The sequence below is a fragment of the Branchiostoma lanceolatum genome, chromosome 13, assembly GCF_035083965.1.
Source record: "Branchiostoma lanceolatum isolate klBraLanc5 chromosome 13, klBraLanc5.hap2, whole genome shotgun sequence".
Taxonomy (NCBI): domain Eukaryota; kingdom Metazoa; phylum Chordata; class Leptocardii; order Amphioxiformes; family Branchiostomatidae; genus Branchiostoma; species Branchiostoma lanceolatum.
Window position 1 is genome coordinate 10,376,962 of NC_089734.1, and position 13,825 is coordinate 10,390,786.

General features: G+C 44.4%; 1 protein-coding gene across 6 annotated transcripts in view; it reads right to left on the reverse strand.

The window, feature by feature from the left end:
* The window catches only part of LOC136447382 (5-hydroxytryptamine receptor 1A-alpha-like), an 86,189-nt gene that overhangs the window by 52,671 nt on the left and 19,693 nt on the right, over positions 1 to 13,825 (reverse strand). Inside the window, exon 1 of one of the 6 annotated variants that reach the window (XM_066446232.1) lies at positions 4,422 to 4,918. The exons of the other annotated variants lie outside the window; for them this stretch is intronic. The gene's annotated coding sequence lies outside the window, so the exon portion shown is untranslated. Of the gene's footprint in view, positions 1 to 4,421; positions 4,919 to 13,825 lie in introns of those variants that run through there. 6 annotated transcript variants of the gene reach the window in all.

Sequence of the window (13,825 nt, forward strand, 5' to 3'; positions counted from 1 at the left end):
ACCCAAGTGCTATCTACCATAAGGAAGATTATAACCATAGCGTGTCAAAAACACGAGATATGTAAACCGGAGTTTCCGCTGCATTACCATAGAAAGCCGCTACATGGCCCAGTAGTCTATAGATTTGCCTACATTACGAATATCAAAGATTCTTTCACGGCTCACCGAGTTCTACAGTTCACAAACAAACACGCACACACACACACACACACACACACACACACACACACACACACACACATGCATATATATGTATATACACACACACACACGCGCGCGCGCACACATACACACACATACATACACACACACACACATGCATAATATGTATGTATATACACACACACACGAACACACATACACACACATACTCAAACATACATACACACACACACACACATGCATATATATGTATATACACACACACACGAACACACATACACAAACATACATACACACACACACATGCATATATATGTATATACACACGTGCACACACACGAACACGCATACACACACACGAACACACATACACAAACATACATACACACACACACACACGCGCGCGGACACACACTCAAACACAAACAAACACGCACGCAAATATTGGATGTAATTTAACCCTAAACAGGGCGGGAAAAGAAACAATACAAGACGAAAGAGCAGAAACCATCTGACAGCAAAAATCTGCACGAAAATATGCCCATCCCCCCATACAAACCCACAATCTCTCCAAATGTGAACCTTAATAACTCCTGATCAACGTAGCTTAAACCTATTAGAGAGATCCAAATGCATTTTAATTTGATAAGTCGATGCTTATCGTTTAATACAAAAGGAATTAAGGCGCTACCGTGCTCCAAACTTCCTTCGCCTTGTTTTTAGATAATGAGAGGTTCAGATCGAATTAGACGCCAGGAGTTCACTGATAAACGCCTGCATAATACCAGTTATCATATTTCACAAAATCGAAGGTATGACGACAATATATGAGAGGAAACGTCTAATAATAGATAACTGTTTTGAAGATTGTGCTCATGTGTAGCTAAACAAAAAACAAAGCAACTAATCACATAAACTAAGAGTAAACAACACAAATCAATATTGAACCGCCAGGTTGCTATGCGACAGCGCGGTCTATGACTGGTATCCTTAAATCTCAAGTACGCAGTAAACCTTAAGAGCTACATTCTCGCCATTATTATTAAGCAGCTTGAAATAGGACGTGGTCCTTAGATCTAGATTATCAACTTTCGTGCCCTTGCGCCGTGGCTATAGTAAGACCACGTTTGTGTTTACTATGTACTAGTGAAGTTTGCAGGGCTGTGCACGTCCGACCTCGCGCGCGGCTGCCGAACTTTTCCTGCTGATTTCTTCAGTAACAAACAAGCTTTTATCAGTTTGACACTTGAGAACAGTTGGGCAGGCTAAAAGGGAATTTCCCACCGATATAAACACACGTTCATGCAGCCGTTAATTTTTTGGGGTACGGACTCTTTTAGAGTATACACGCGGAGTAACACAGGAATGAGACCTTAAGCCGCTTAAGCGTAACACACCGGTTTTGAACCGTGAACAGTATTTACAAGCTGCGTAAGACCAGACGGTAAAGTCTAATCCACTCCGAAAAGACCTACTCTGGCTTTACGTCCCATCCGATAGGACGTCCCTAACCGAAGCTAGGTACTCATTGCCACCTGTGCGGAGTGAGGAAATAGGTGTTCAGTGCTTTTCCCAAGAGAACAGCATTGGGACCTGCTAGGGATTCGAACACAGTACCTTTAGATTTTAAGTCATTCTCAAAAACCCTAACCACGCACATGACTACATTACCACCTGAACCAACTACACAAGTCGGTACTTCCGCCCCACGTGCTTTTAATGATACAGGATTGTCAAAGTTCCTGGATGAAACTGTCATAAAGTTTGCTTAGGGTAAAATTGGACGACACTTATCCGGTATCCAAGGAATAAAAGTGCTCCTAAAGTGCCAATTGAACCAACGCGTGAGCCACTGAACAAGCAAGTCGCTTCCATTTTTCAACCCATTCCATCACTAACATCTGAGCCTTAAGAGATTTCCCCCGCTGCTTGAAATAGCCGAAATGGTTTCAGAAAGCCTTATAAGCCGACAAAATACCGTCAATTTTCCAAAAAGGCGTATCCTGACTTACAAGAAGTACCCGTGGGTTTCGTCGCATTGGAAGGTTATGGTGTCCGGATTCTCACTCCAGCGACAATTATCTGGGCTCAATATTGTTTCTCAAATTGATTTTTGCGATGTGTGCCAAGAAAGCGCGCCTTGTGTAACGTAGTTGATATTCCCAGCCCGGCTCCACCGGTACTGTACACCATATGTTTGTACAAGAGATATGCACCAATTGCAATCTATCCACAATCCATCACAACGCGCGGTGTACATAGTAATTGAACACGATGATATTTGATAGAGGGGAACACGGAAGATGGATTCGGTAGAAAATTCAGAACAGATTGCACCTATAGCTTGTCTGGTGACAAGATTAGAAATCGTCGAAGGAAGTTGGAAGATATAGATCACACACAGGCGCACGCACACATACATAACGTTACATACATACAGAAATATCCACACATACACACACACACACACACACATGTACACCGACACACACAGACGCAAACACATGTGTACACACAAACACCGACACACCGACACAAACACACACACCAACACACATACACACACATGTGTATGCACACGTACACATACATTCACATTGTACAAACGCATACACTCACACACACACACACACACACACACACACACACACACACACACACACACACACACACACACATACACACACACACACACACACATATATATATATATACACACACACACACACACACTCATACACACAGATACACCTCTACGTCTACCTCAAAGCATTAACAGTACTAACATTTATAGTTACGGACCTCTGTTGAACCCTAACAAGTGCTTTATCAAAACTGACTTTTCTTTGAACTTCTACTACTACTAACTGGGACTCAATACAAAAGGCTCGTTAACGAATGAATGAATGAATGAAGACCTTTATTGCACATTTCTGCCACACTTGGCTAAGTACAGGTCACAACAAAACAAAACAAAACAAAACAAAACAACAAGTACAGTTAATGGATACAAAAAGAATATGACTATCATTAGATAAATTCTACTTCTCCTCGCTTTTCAGTTATAGTAGATATAAAAGAACAGACGTGTTTTTCAATGGGAGCTTTGTCTAGTCGCATTAGGAATATGAATTTTTGTACAGTGCTTAAATGTGTGAAGTAGGGAAATAAGTTTTCTACAAGCTTATACAGTTCATTTCTTTCTTTGGTATGTAATCCACATTCTACCACAAAATGACATTCGTTTTCTGTTCTATTCAAATTACAATGTTTACATAATCGTTGTTCTAGAGGAGTGCGGGTATGTCTTCCCGTTTCAATATGTAGTTTGTGGCAGCTGATTCTTAGTCTTGTGACTGTATTCCTGACCCTCATATTTGCATTACTTAGATATTTTTCTTCATTATAAGTTGTTTTGAATAATCTATATGATCTTAACTTATTTTTGGCAGCCCCACCTTTGTTGTCGTTACAAGTCACGCAAGTCACGCGATTACAGTTCAAGGTTGAAGGGTTGCGACACCTTTCTGAAGGTCAACGTTGACTTGACCTTGTGACTTGAGGACGAGAATCAGACCAAGGCCTTAATTAGGCACGTCTTAAGTGGGAATTTGGGAGTGTGCCCTCTGAGCGCTTGTAAGAAAAAACATTTCATAAGTCCATAGATGCACTCAGGTCATGTCTCTGACTGTAATGCAAGAAGAATTAGTTTCAGAGCCTGGGCGACTTCTAAGTCCAAGGACGTCTTCGAACAGAAGTAATGACTTAAATCAATACACGGCTTAGATTAAGCATCGACCTTTGCAGTTGCTTTGTGTGGGGGGGGGGGCGTTGTCGATCCAGGCAATCATTACCTTCAGGAATTCCGGCTTTGAAAAATAGGAACGGTAAAAGTAGGGCGGTATCATAGACTTAACAGGCTATCAGATCAGTGGGTTGTTATCACACAACTGAGCATGGTATTTGAGGGCGGAGCCCATCCCTCCCTTTCCACCGCCTTTTAACCTCCCAAACCGAAGTCAGGTACCCATTTATACTTACATCTGGGTGGAGTGAGGAAAGTTGTGTTAAGTGCCTTTCTCACGGACCAAGTCTGGTCCATGGATGCAAGCAGGATTGGAACCCGTGACCTTTCGATCCTGTGTTCGCTGGCCTGAGTACAATGCCATTGATGCATTTTATCAAAATACACCACTCTCTACTCTCCCACCATCTACCATAAAATAACAAATACCATAGTTTAAAACTAGATTCCCTACCTCTTTTCCCAGACAGCGCCAGTTTTATAGAAAATCTCCCAGTAGAATTCTGTCCGGCCATTGCAACAGCCCGTTTGTGTGACGACTCCTGGTGTGTTCTAAAGAGCCAATAGATTTTGTTGTACTACAAACGACACGGCGGTACAGGGTGCAATAGGAATAACGACGTTTCTAGGTTTTATCACGATTGGCCGTGAGGAGCTCTCTGTTTGGGCCAAGCTATTTTCCAAACTACTTCTCGTGCGGGGGGCAATTTATCACGTACAGGCCATACCGCGTCCCTGTGGTTGTCACTAACTTTCAACGGAAGATGATGCACAGTGTAGACTTTTAAAAGGTGTTGGATTTGAAACACTGTGGTGATTTAATTTTACTCGATGGCGGTTGCTCACCGCAGATAAACAATAAACATGAAGATTTATTGGGGGAAATGGTTGCACGCATTGTTAATAAAAAAATGTAGATTCAAACAAAATGTTATTAGAACTGCATGGACGAGACACAAATTTTATCTGTCCCAGGTAGGCGTGGTGCTTTGCAAATCTATCAAACTTAGCCTAGCTTTAACTCGTAAGAAAACCAATTAATTTTGCGGTTCCCAAGTGCATGTTCTAATAACCACATTGCGGAAACACTCACATGTGATCACATTCAAACATTATTTACGACTGTGGGGCGCCGATTTCTTAATTACAATGAAACGGTGGGTATGGAATCAATAGGGCTGTAGCAGGGTGCCCTAGGCATTTGAAACACCAACAAAGTAATACCAGAAACAAGCTGGAGTCTAATAGAGATACCAGTCGGAGTAGTTTACGTTATTCGTACTAGCTACTCCCCTACTGCTTTATACATTCAACTAAAAATCGGAAACAAGCTGGCGTCTAATAGAAATATCAGTCGGAGTAGTTTACGTTATCCGCGCAAGATATTCCCCTACAGCGCTACACACGACTTAAAATCAATTCCACCTACCCCTTTACTACACTATGATGATTGGGTGGTTCTATTTCCTGTGTCGAGGGGTGGGGGCAAAAAAGTTTCCTATCAAGGAAGTTGTTGTTAGCATGGCTTCCGAGTACCTATGGCGTCAATTAGTGATTCAACAATTCACAATATGATGGAATAGAGTGAGTGCGTGGGAGGATATCGTGTAGGAGAGGAAGTGTGACTAAATTTGAAACATGTCCCGTTGACGTAGTGTCCTTGGAAAAGGCACTTAACACAACTTTCCTCGCTTCACTCAAGTGTAAATGCGTGCCTAACTACGGTTGGGGACGTTCCCCGGATAGAGGTCCCGTGTTTGAGGAGAACCACACCTCGGGCACGTAAAATAACCCATCACACTTATCAAAAAGAGTAGGAATCATTCTTGGTGTGAGTGGATCAAATAGATTTGTCTGGATATGCAGTTTATGCTGTTCAATAAAAATCTGGTGTGTTATGCCATGAGGCGGTACTTACCGGGGTTTCAAGATTTCCCCCCCCCCCAGGACGATTCCCCCCCTGGGGGGGAAACGTCTTGGTGAAGACGATTCCCCCCCTAGGTCGATTCCCCCCCAGTCGTTTCCCCCCAGGTCGATTCCCCCCCAGTCGTGTCCCCCCCAGGTCGATTCCCCCCCAGTCGTTTCCCCCCCTGTCTAGCTGTAAACCAGGTTACGTTTACCAAATGACTATCACGTTAGATTCTAAATATACTAGATGCACAATTTATTTTCACATTATTCTATAAGTACTGTAATGTTATAACGTTCTAAACTTTACGAGTTTAGCTGCATGCCGCTAAACTCCCCTGCGCTAGCGGGCGGCGCGGCGATTTCCAAGTCCTCATGTCCGTCATGACCAAGCCCACTGCGCCTGCCGTCACTCAGAAATGTCGGGCGATCCCAAATTATGATTGCCCTCAGTTATAGGATTAGAAATATATATAGATTTAAATCATTGTTTAACAGACGTAACATTTTGGTGATTTCTATGCGTTTCCTAACTTAAAAAGGAGATTTAATGGAGCAGTAAACTTTGCTTATTCGTTCACAAACCGGACCGGAATTGTATGCTGTTTGACTAGCTACGCACTAGTACATTAATTCCGACTGCCTCATCTTGATATATAAACAGTACTGTCAGAAATAGAATAAAAATGCTTACTAACAGATTACTATATGCTGAAAAATGACACAAAACTGCTAGCTATGCTGTAAGTTTCTAATCCTGTAAATCATTGTGACGTTCATGGGACTACAGCGGGCGGAGTGGGCCTGGTCAGGCGCCGCTGGCGGACTTGACAATCGCCGGCGCCGGCTTGCACAGTCGGGTTATGATGGCGCGTAGCTCAGCACCTGCTCGAAAAGTATATATAACGTTATATATGATATAACAGTTACTGATTTTATCCAGCATAAAGGTGTGTATATTCGGTGTATGTAGATGGTACATTTTAGCAATCGTAGCAACTACCATTAGTCAGGTACATTTTGTACAGACAGGGGGGGAAACGACTGGGGGGGAATCGACCCGGGGGGGAAACGACTGGGGGGGAATCGACCTGGGGGGGGAAACGACTGGGGGGGAATCGACCTGGGGGGGAAATGTCTTCAACAGGGGGGAAACGTCTAGGGGGGGAAACGTCCTGGGGGGGAAAAGACCTGATACCCTTACCGGGTATGCAAAACAAACAAAGTGTCAGGAGCCTTAATAAGGATTCTTGACCCTCCCCATGGTGTTAAAGGAGACGTAACGCCCGGCTAGTGATCTATAACCTCCGAATGAAACACCTAGCGAAGGAATAATCGTCACCTTGAGATGTTTTCTTCCACGAACGGGGGTATTTACAGGATCATTGAAACGAGAAAGCAATATAGAACGCGGAAATCTAAAAATAGATCCATACAGGTACATGGAATCAAGCATATTAATACACATATTCATCCTGTTATTAAAAACCTCTGTCCTTGAAAAACCCATTCACTTGCTATCATCAATCATGTTAGAGTCATACCCACTATAATCGGCACCTGTACACTGTCATTGACTCTCACAAAAAGCTCTCGTACAATGAATGTATTCCATTAACCTTTGCTGGCACCGACGTTTGTTGAGGGACTCGAGGAAGCTACAGAGCCCATCAACTCATAGCAAGGCAATTTTAAAGTTCAACCGACTGTCTAGCACTACATCTTCACAACTTTAGATGGCATCGAAAGGTTTTTCAGCGGAACATTTAGAACATTAATAGATTTCTATAATTGAATCTTCTACTTTGGAGATGGTTTGATCAAGCGTAATGATTTGGTCATGTACGAAAATGGAATGGGGTGCATAATTAATATTGCACGGGGCAAAAATGGAAAATATCCGCTTACGTAACAACTCTTTGTGCCAATGTCCAGCTACTGCTGGAAATTCCATTTGTGAAAGGATATCGACATTGCTTTTAAGCAACGGTTCAACGATTGCCAAGAATTTCGACTCCTCTTAAAGGTCTACCATGTAGGATTTTGGACCCAAAATTTAAAACATTATTGTGAATGACTTGTATACAACCACTTTTCAGCATATTTTCATTTTCGTTTCATATTTCATACAGTTTGGTCGCCTATTGTCCCTCTCTCCGTAGCCGACTCCCTTAGCATACTATTCACTCTATTTGGCCAATTTCTACTATTTTTCCAGCAATCCACGGAGCCTGGTAGAGGCTAGGAAAATCTGCTTACTGTTTTCACTTAATTTTACATACCAAGTAGAAGATCTTCAACGTCATAAATGCATATTCTAAATCGTCGTTACAATCAGTCACAAGCAACAAAAATAACCACTGGCAAACCCCTAGATAGCACACACACTCACATTTTGACGGGAAGCGCGCACTAAAACCGATTCTTCACCCCCAGTATGACAAACTGCCTCTTGTTATGAGACTTTACGTTTGAAGTACGGCGATGTCATCAGTTCAGGTTTGACTGCCCCGAATATTTATGGGCGTTTGCGTGTGCGCCATCTATAACGTTAACGACCACTATACAATCGACCGCAGTCGGTCTTAACTTTTACCGCCGGTGTAGCTTACGTAAGTCACGTAAGCTCTGCATAACAATAAAGACCCTGCAGATAATGTATTTGGAGTATCATAAAACAAAGAAGGGTCCGTGGGGCACAAACCTCCGTGAAGTAATTATTGTGTTGGCGGTGTGGGCTAAGGTGTTTGGAATTATAATTTCATTTATGTCAGGTAGTTGCTTATTGTAACATTAGGTAGTATCAAACCAAGGCAGTGTAGCAGACCGGAGCCTAATGTCTGCTTGGAGAGTACGTATCGTAGTTGATCCCAGTTTACTCGCCTTTAGCTGTGGACTGTACCACACCTTCAAGATGGGGGTGTGGTTCCATCACCGAGAAATACTGCTACGTTGCCCAAGATCAAAGTGCATCATCTTGCCCATAATAGCAGACTACATGTCGATGTGCATATGAATTATAGTTGTGAACACACAGACACAACCAATCTGATACCCCATAGGAGGCGAACCTCCTTCACGACGGTAACAATTTAAGATACGATCTGTGTTACTAAGTTGTGTGTGACAAAAAGGTGTCATGTGCAGTGCAGTATTTGTAAATACGATTCGGATTGCGTATGCGCAATGTTATGCATTGTGGGTAATATATCAAAATTTTCAGTCTCTAATATGTACGGCCGAGGGCCTTTAGATTTGACATGTTCCCATAATCACACTGCGCATGCGCACTTCAAACACTGTAGTACGCAGCTTATTCATGAACGTCAAATCTAGAAGTACAAACCTGGCGACGTTATGAGAGAAACAGGTAAAACATTCGATGTTACCGATTCATGGTCGCTTTGACTTTCATCAATGGCTAATTGGCAATCTCTCCAGAGTGGGAAATAGATCCAAATTGAAATAGACCATGAACATAAATCAAGCTACAGTAAAACCTAATGGTCCATCTTCTTGCGTGGCTCTTACGAGTGTCCTTTCCCCATGTTCTCTGTAAAACTTTATATGTAGCGCCCAGTATAAGATATGGGGTGGCGAACCTACCATCGTGACTAAATGGTCCATTACAACTTCCAGAAACATCTCTCTACATTACAGATCGCTTCAGTGTTCAGTCAGGATGATTCCTTCAAAAGTGCACCCGACACGTCCGCAGCTGTGGCCTTGGCGGGGCCCCTAGACGCTCCAAATTGTCGGGACGTGTGTTGCATATTATGGTCAACCTGGAGACGTGACCTGGTTTACATAGTCAAGGTTTTCACATAGTCAAGTGACGTCGGTGTGGCGAAACGGTTAGAGTGCTGGACTCAGAACCAATATGTCCCGGGTTCGATGCTCACCATCCCCCGACGTTGTGAACTTGGGAAAGGCACTTTACACGACATTCCCTGGCAGTGGAGTGACGCCCACCTCTTCAGCAAAATCTGTCTAAAAATGTGCTAAACAACACACTACGGTTTTGGTTGCCGATGTGCTAACATATAGCACATTTGCCACCAAGAACCTCGACCAAATTTCGACAGAACGTATCGTATAAAGTCCCATTAGCGTATATAAGGACGATATCCAGTCTATAGTTTCCATATCTTGTGTCTGAAAAGATATCGTATGCAATGAACAAAATCCTGACGCAAAGTTTACCAAACATCCAACAAAAACGGTGATGAATTCTGTTGTACTATGTAACTACAACAAGAGGTACATTGCTGGTCAAGGATTATAAAAGGTGTCTAGTTATTGTAGAAAGTTATGTTGGCCACTGGATATTGATAAATGTAATCAACTCACCAGCCAAGCTCATAGACAGGAGTCCCGCACATGCACAGGGACTGTGCTGGATTTAACTCATGATGTGTATTTGTGTGCAATTCTCCCGATCCCCAAGAAACCAGTGCGGAGATTCGCTTCAACGGTTCAAGTGAAAACATAGTTCCTTAAAGGGCTCGCTTGACGTCAAGTAGTATCCTATTTATCATGCGTAGCCCTAGGTCCTCCTGTGTGAGTGATGCGGAGAATCGTCGTCTGAAGCCTAAAGGCACCTATGTGCTGAGGCGACCGCCCTAAAGCGGGCGCATACCTCTAGCCAAGCAGAAACATGCCCGGGGAGGGCGGGTGGGTACGCTTCAGGCTCCAGACGTGGCCGGAGGACCCGGAGCTCACATGAAAGTGTACTATAGGGCACTATACCTTATTTATATAGGGGGTATGACGTCACACCGTCTGACCAATGGCTGTGCATGTTAAAAAGTATCCTATTTATCATGCGTAGCCCTAGGTCCTCCTGTGTGAGTGATGCGGAGAATCGTCGTCTTTCGCTTTCGCCGTCTCTGGCTGTTGAGCCCATTCCTTCCGTTTTATTCTCCACATCATAACATACTAAGATACTTGATGCCTTCTCACCTCCCCCTCTCTCATCTTGACTCTCCCAATCATCCCTTGCTCATCTCCCTTATTCTTATCTTTATCACCCCTCCCTTATCTTACCCCTCTCTCATAAGATGCCCACTCTCATGCCACTCTCACTTTTGTCCTACCCCTTCCCCATCGCGCATCCATCCTACCACCAGCCTTTCCTTACCTAAACCCCTCTCTTACCATCCCAAACCTAAGAAAAACTAATCTTCCCCCTCCGATGCCTTTCTAACAGTTTGTACCGCATAATTCTTAATACCTTATTCCGACAAAGTCTCAGTCCCGGACGAGTGCAGTTATCGTTCAAATCCCTCAGACAAAAACCGCCTTCTATAGCCGGAACCAGTCCGAACTCCCTATTAAACCTCTCTGTTAGGGTAAGTAGCGAAACAATTTCGCCTCACCAATTGGTGTTGTCTGACCCTACATCTCACATCGAAGCTCAACACTTTTCGCTGCCATAAAAGCAGAACGACCACACGTCGCCTCATGGGCAGACAACAATGAGGCATTCAAGTCCCCCGATAAACCTGGACTTCTACGTTCCCTTGTTACAATGACCTACCAAAAACAGGTTTAACCGTGTCAGAGACTGCGCCGTACACCCAACGCCTGCTTGAACTTGAACCGCGCCCTTCATGATCAGATGGATTAAAGCCTTCCTTAGACCTTACCCACTCAAGCTGGACTGTCCGATACTATTACCATGGAACATATTCCGACTCCACCTATGCCCCTGACTTTCCCAGCCAAAATTACCAGAGCCACGCGCTCCGCTGGCTCTTAAGGCTGAAAATTAGTGGATGACTTGACCTGGCAAAACCCCCAAATTCATTCCTCCCAACATTCCACAGCCCCTTAACAACATGAGAATACGCCCAAAGACAAACAAAATGTTGCATATCCACTTCAGGAAGACTCATGTCACACACTATCGATTTGCTCCCAGAAAAAGGGGAACATTCAACGAATGAACATTACGAGGGTGATAGGCGTTATCCCCCAGGCTGAACTCTAATAAAACTCTTACCAGGACTCAAAGCGTACCCAACAAAACAGCGCTTATACTTCCTCAGGAAGGTATAGCCCCTTCATCTCTGCAATAACTACCATATTACGGTGCATACCTCCCACACCCATCCCGTTCTCGAAAATGCCGCTTCAGACAGCCAAATACGTGGATAAGTGAAAAAGATCGAGGGGGTCGAACAACCGCCACCCTGCGTGTGGAATAATACCTCCTACGCCACCGCCTACTCCCAACTGGAACTGCTACCCATCCGCTCACCGCGTAGAACTCTGAGACATTCACTGAGATACTCTTTAGCAAGTACTGCTATCAACTAGAGGAAACAACAGTGTTCCCGGTCGCGACCGTCAAACAAACCTGACCCTCACCATGACTGGACTAGATATTATACGAACAGTGTATACCTGGACGGACCAGTTCTCTGAACGCCCAAAAGTAATCCGACGCCACTTAAGGCCCTTCTGGCCGCCCTGTTCCCTTTTCCCCCGAAATAAAACCATTCCCAAAAGTACAAAACCTTACGGGCTCCAACTCCGACCTTTCACAGCCCAGCTCGCCACGAGTGTATTTTACCGACATCTGGACGTCGTCGAAACCAAAACTTCCATAAAATCTTGCCAACCATGTCAAACTCTCTCAGAAGGCTTCCCAAAGACTTCACGAGTAAGCCTTCCCCTTGTAGAGAAAACAAATCTGCTACCCCTGGCTTACCCACTCCGCCTAAAACACCCAATGCCAGCTGCAGGAGTACCCGTTACACTGACTTACAAGTGGTGGGACTAACCCTTTCAAGTTAGCGGATAATCTTGCCCTTTAACACACCATACCAACCCAGCGTCCGGAGCATTGCACTGAGACGCGAACTCGCGAGTCTGTACCTTCAGCAGCCTCAAACTGGCTTTCCCTAAACTCTAGACAAACTGCCGCCTTTACTTCACTTCCCTTCCACGATATCTTACCAGAGTTCTCTCCTGTGTCACCTGTCTCATCTGTGCTAGCCGTAGGTGCTGTGCTTTCCTTTTCCCCGAAGTCATCCAGTAGTTAGCTCGTTCATGTGGAGATTGTCCAACGCCCTCTGCAAAAATCTTTTCCTCAACAGCAGCCAGGAGTGGAATCACCCCCTCTCAGCCACATGCAAATACCCGCTCCAGCGTGAACAACAGACTCTGTTATCCCGCGCAATCTTAAGTTTCGCGAACATCAAAACTGTGGTGTATGCAGTGCCGACATTCCTTCTCACCAATCCACGATCTCTTGTCAACAAAACTGACGGATTCCAGGCCGTTCTATCGAGCAATAACGTGGACATTGCTGCGATCTCTGGGTCCTGGTTTTCTCTTTCCACGCCACAAGAACGTCAGACGAGAGGTACCCCGTGTACTCTAAACGTCGCACAGATCGTCGCGGCGGTGGGGCAGCAGTGTAGGTGCGCGACGGCATACCGTCCCGTGCCATATCTGAAATCACTGTCCCAGAACAACTGGAATACCTGTGGGTGTACGTGCGACCCCAACGCATGACTCGTCAGTTTTCGTCGATCACCGTACGCACCTCGTACTCACCGCCGCCGTCACCGCACGACGATTAACTCATAGAACACCTCATTTCATTTCCGGATCAAATGCGTACAGCTTTTTAGAACATTGGTGTCGGCCATCTAGGGGACTTCAATCAGATGTATATTCCCAACATCCTCTTAGACCGTGCTCTCTCTCAGGATCTCTCAAGTTGTTCGGAACAGCACCAGGGGAAGCGCCAACCTTAATCTTATCGTGACAAAACCATGAAAAAGTGCTAAAAAAACTACCGAAATCCTCCCACCGATTGAACTCAGTAACCACTGTCGTATCCTGGAAAGCTCAAGTGAAGCTTAAACAAAATGACTGTAGAAAGATGCTTACTCGTGACACTCACGAGCCTAATATGAGCAACTTTGGGAGATGGAC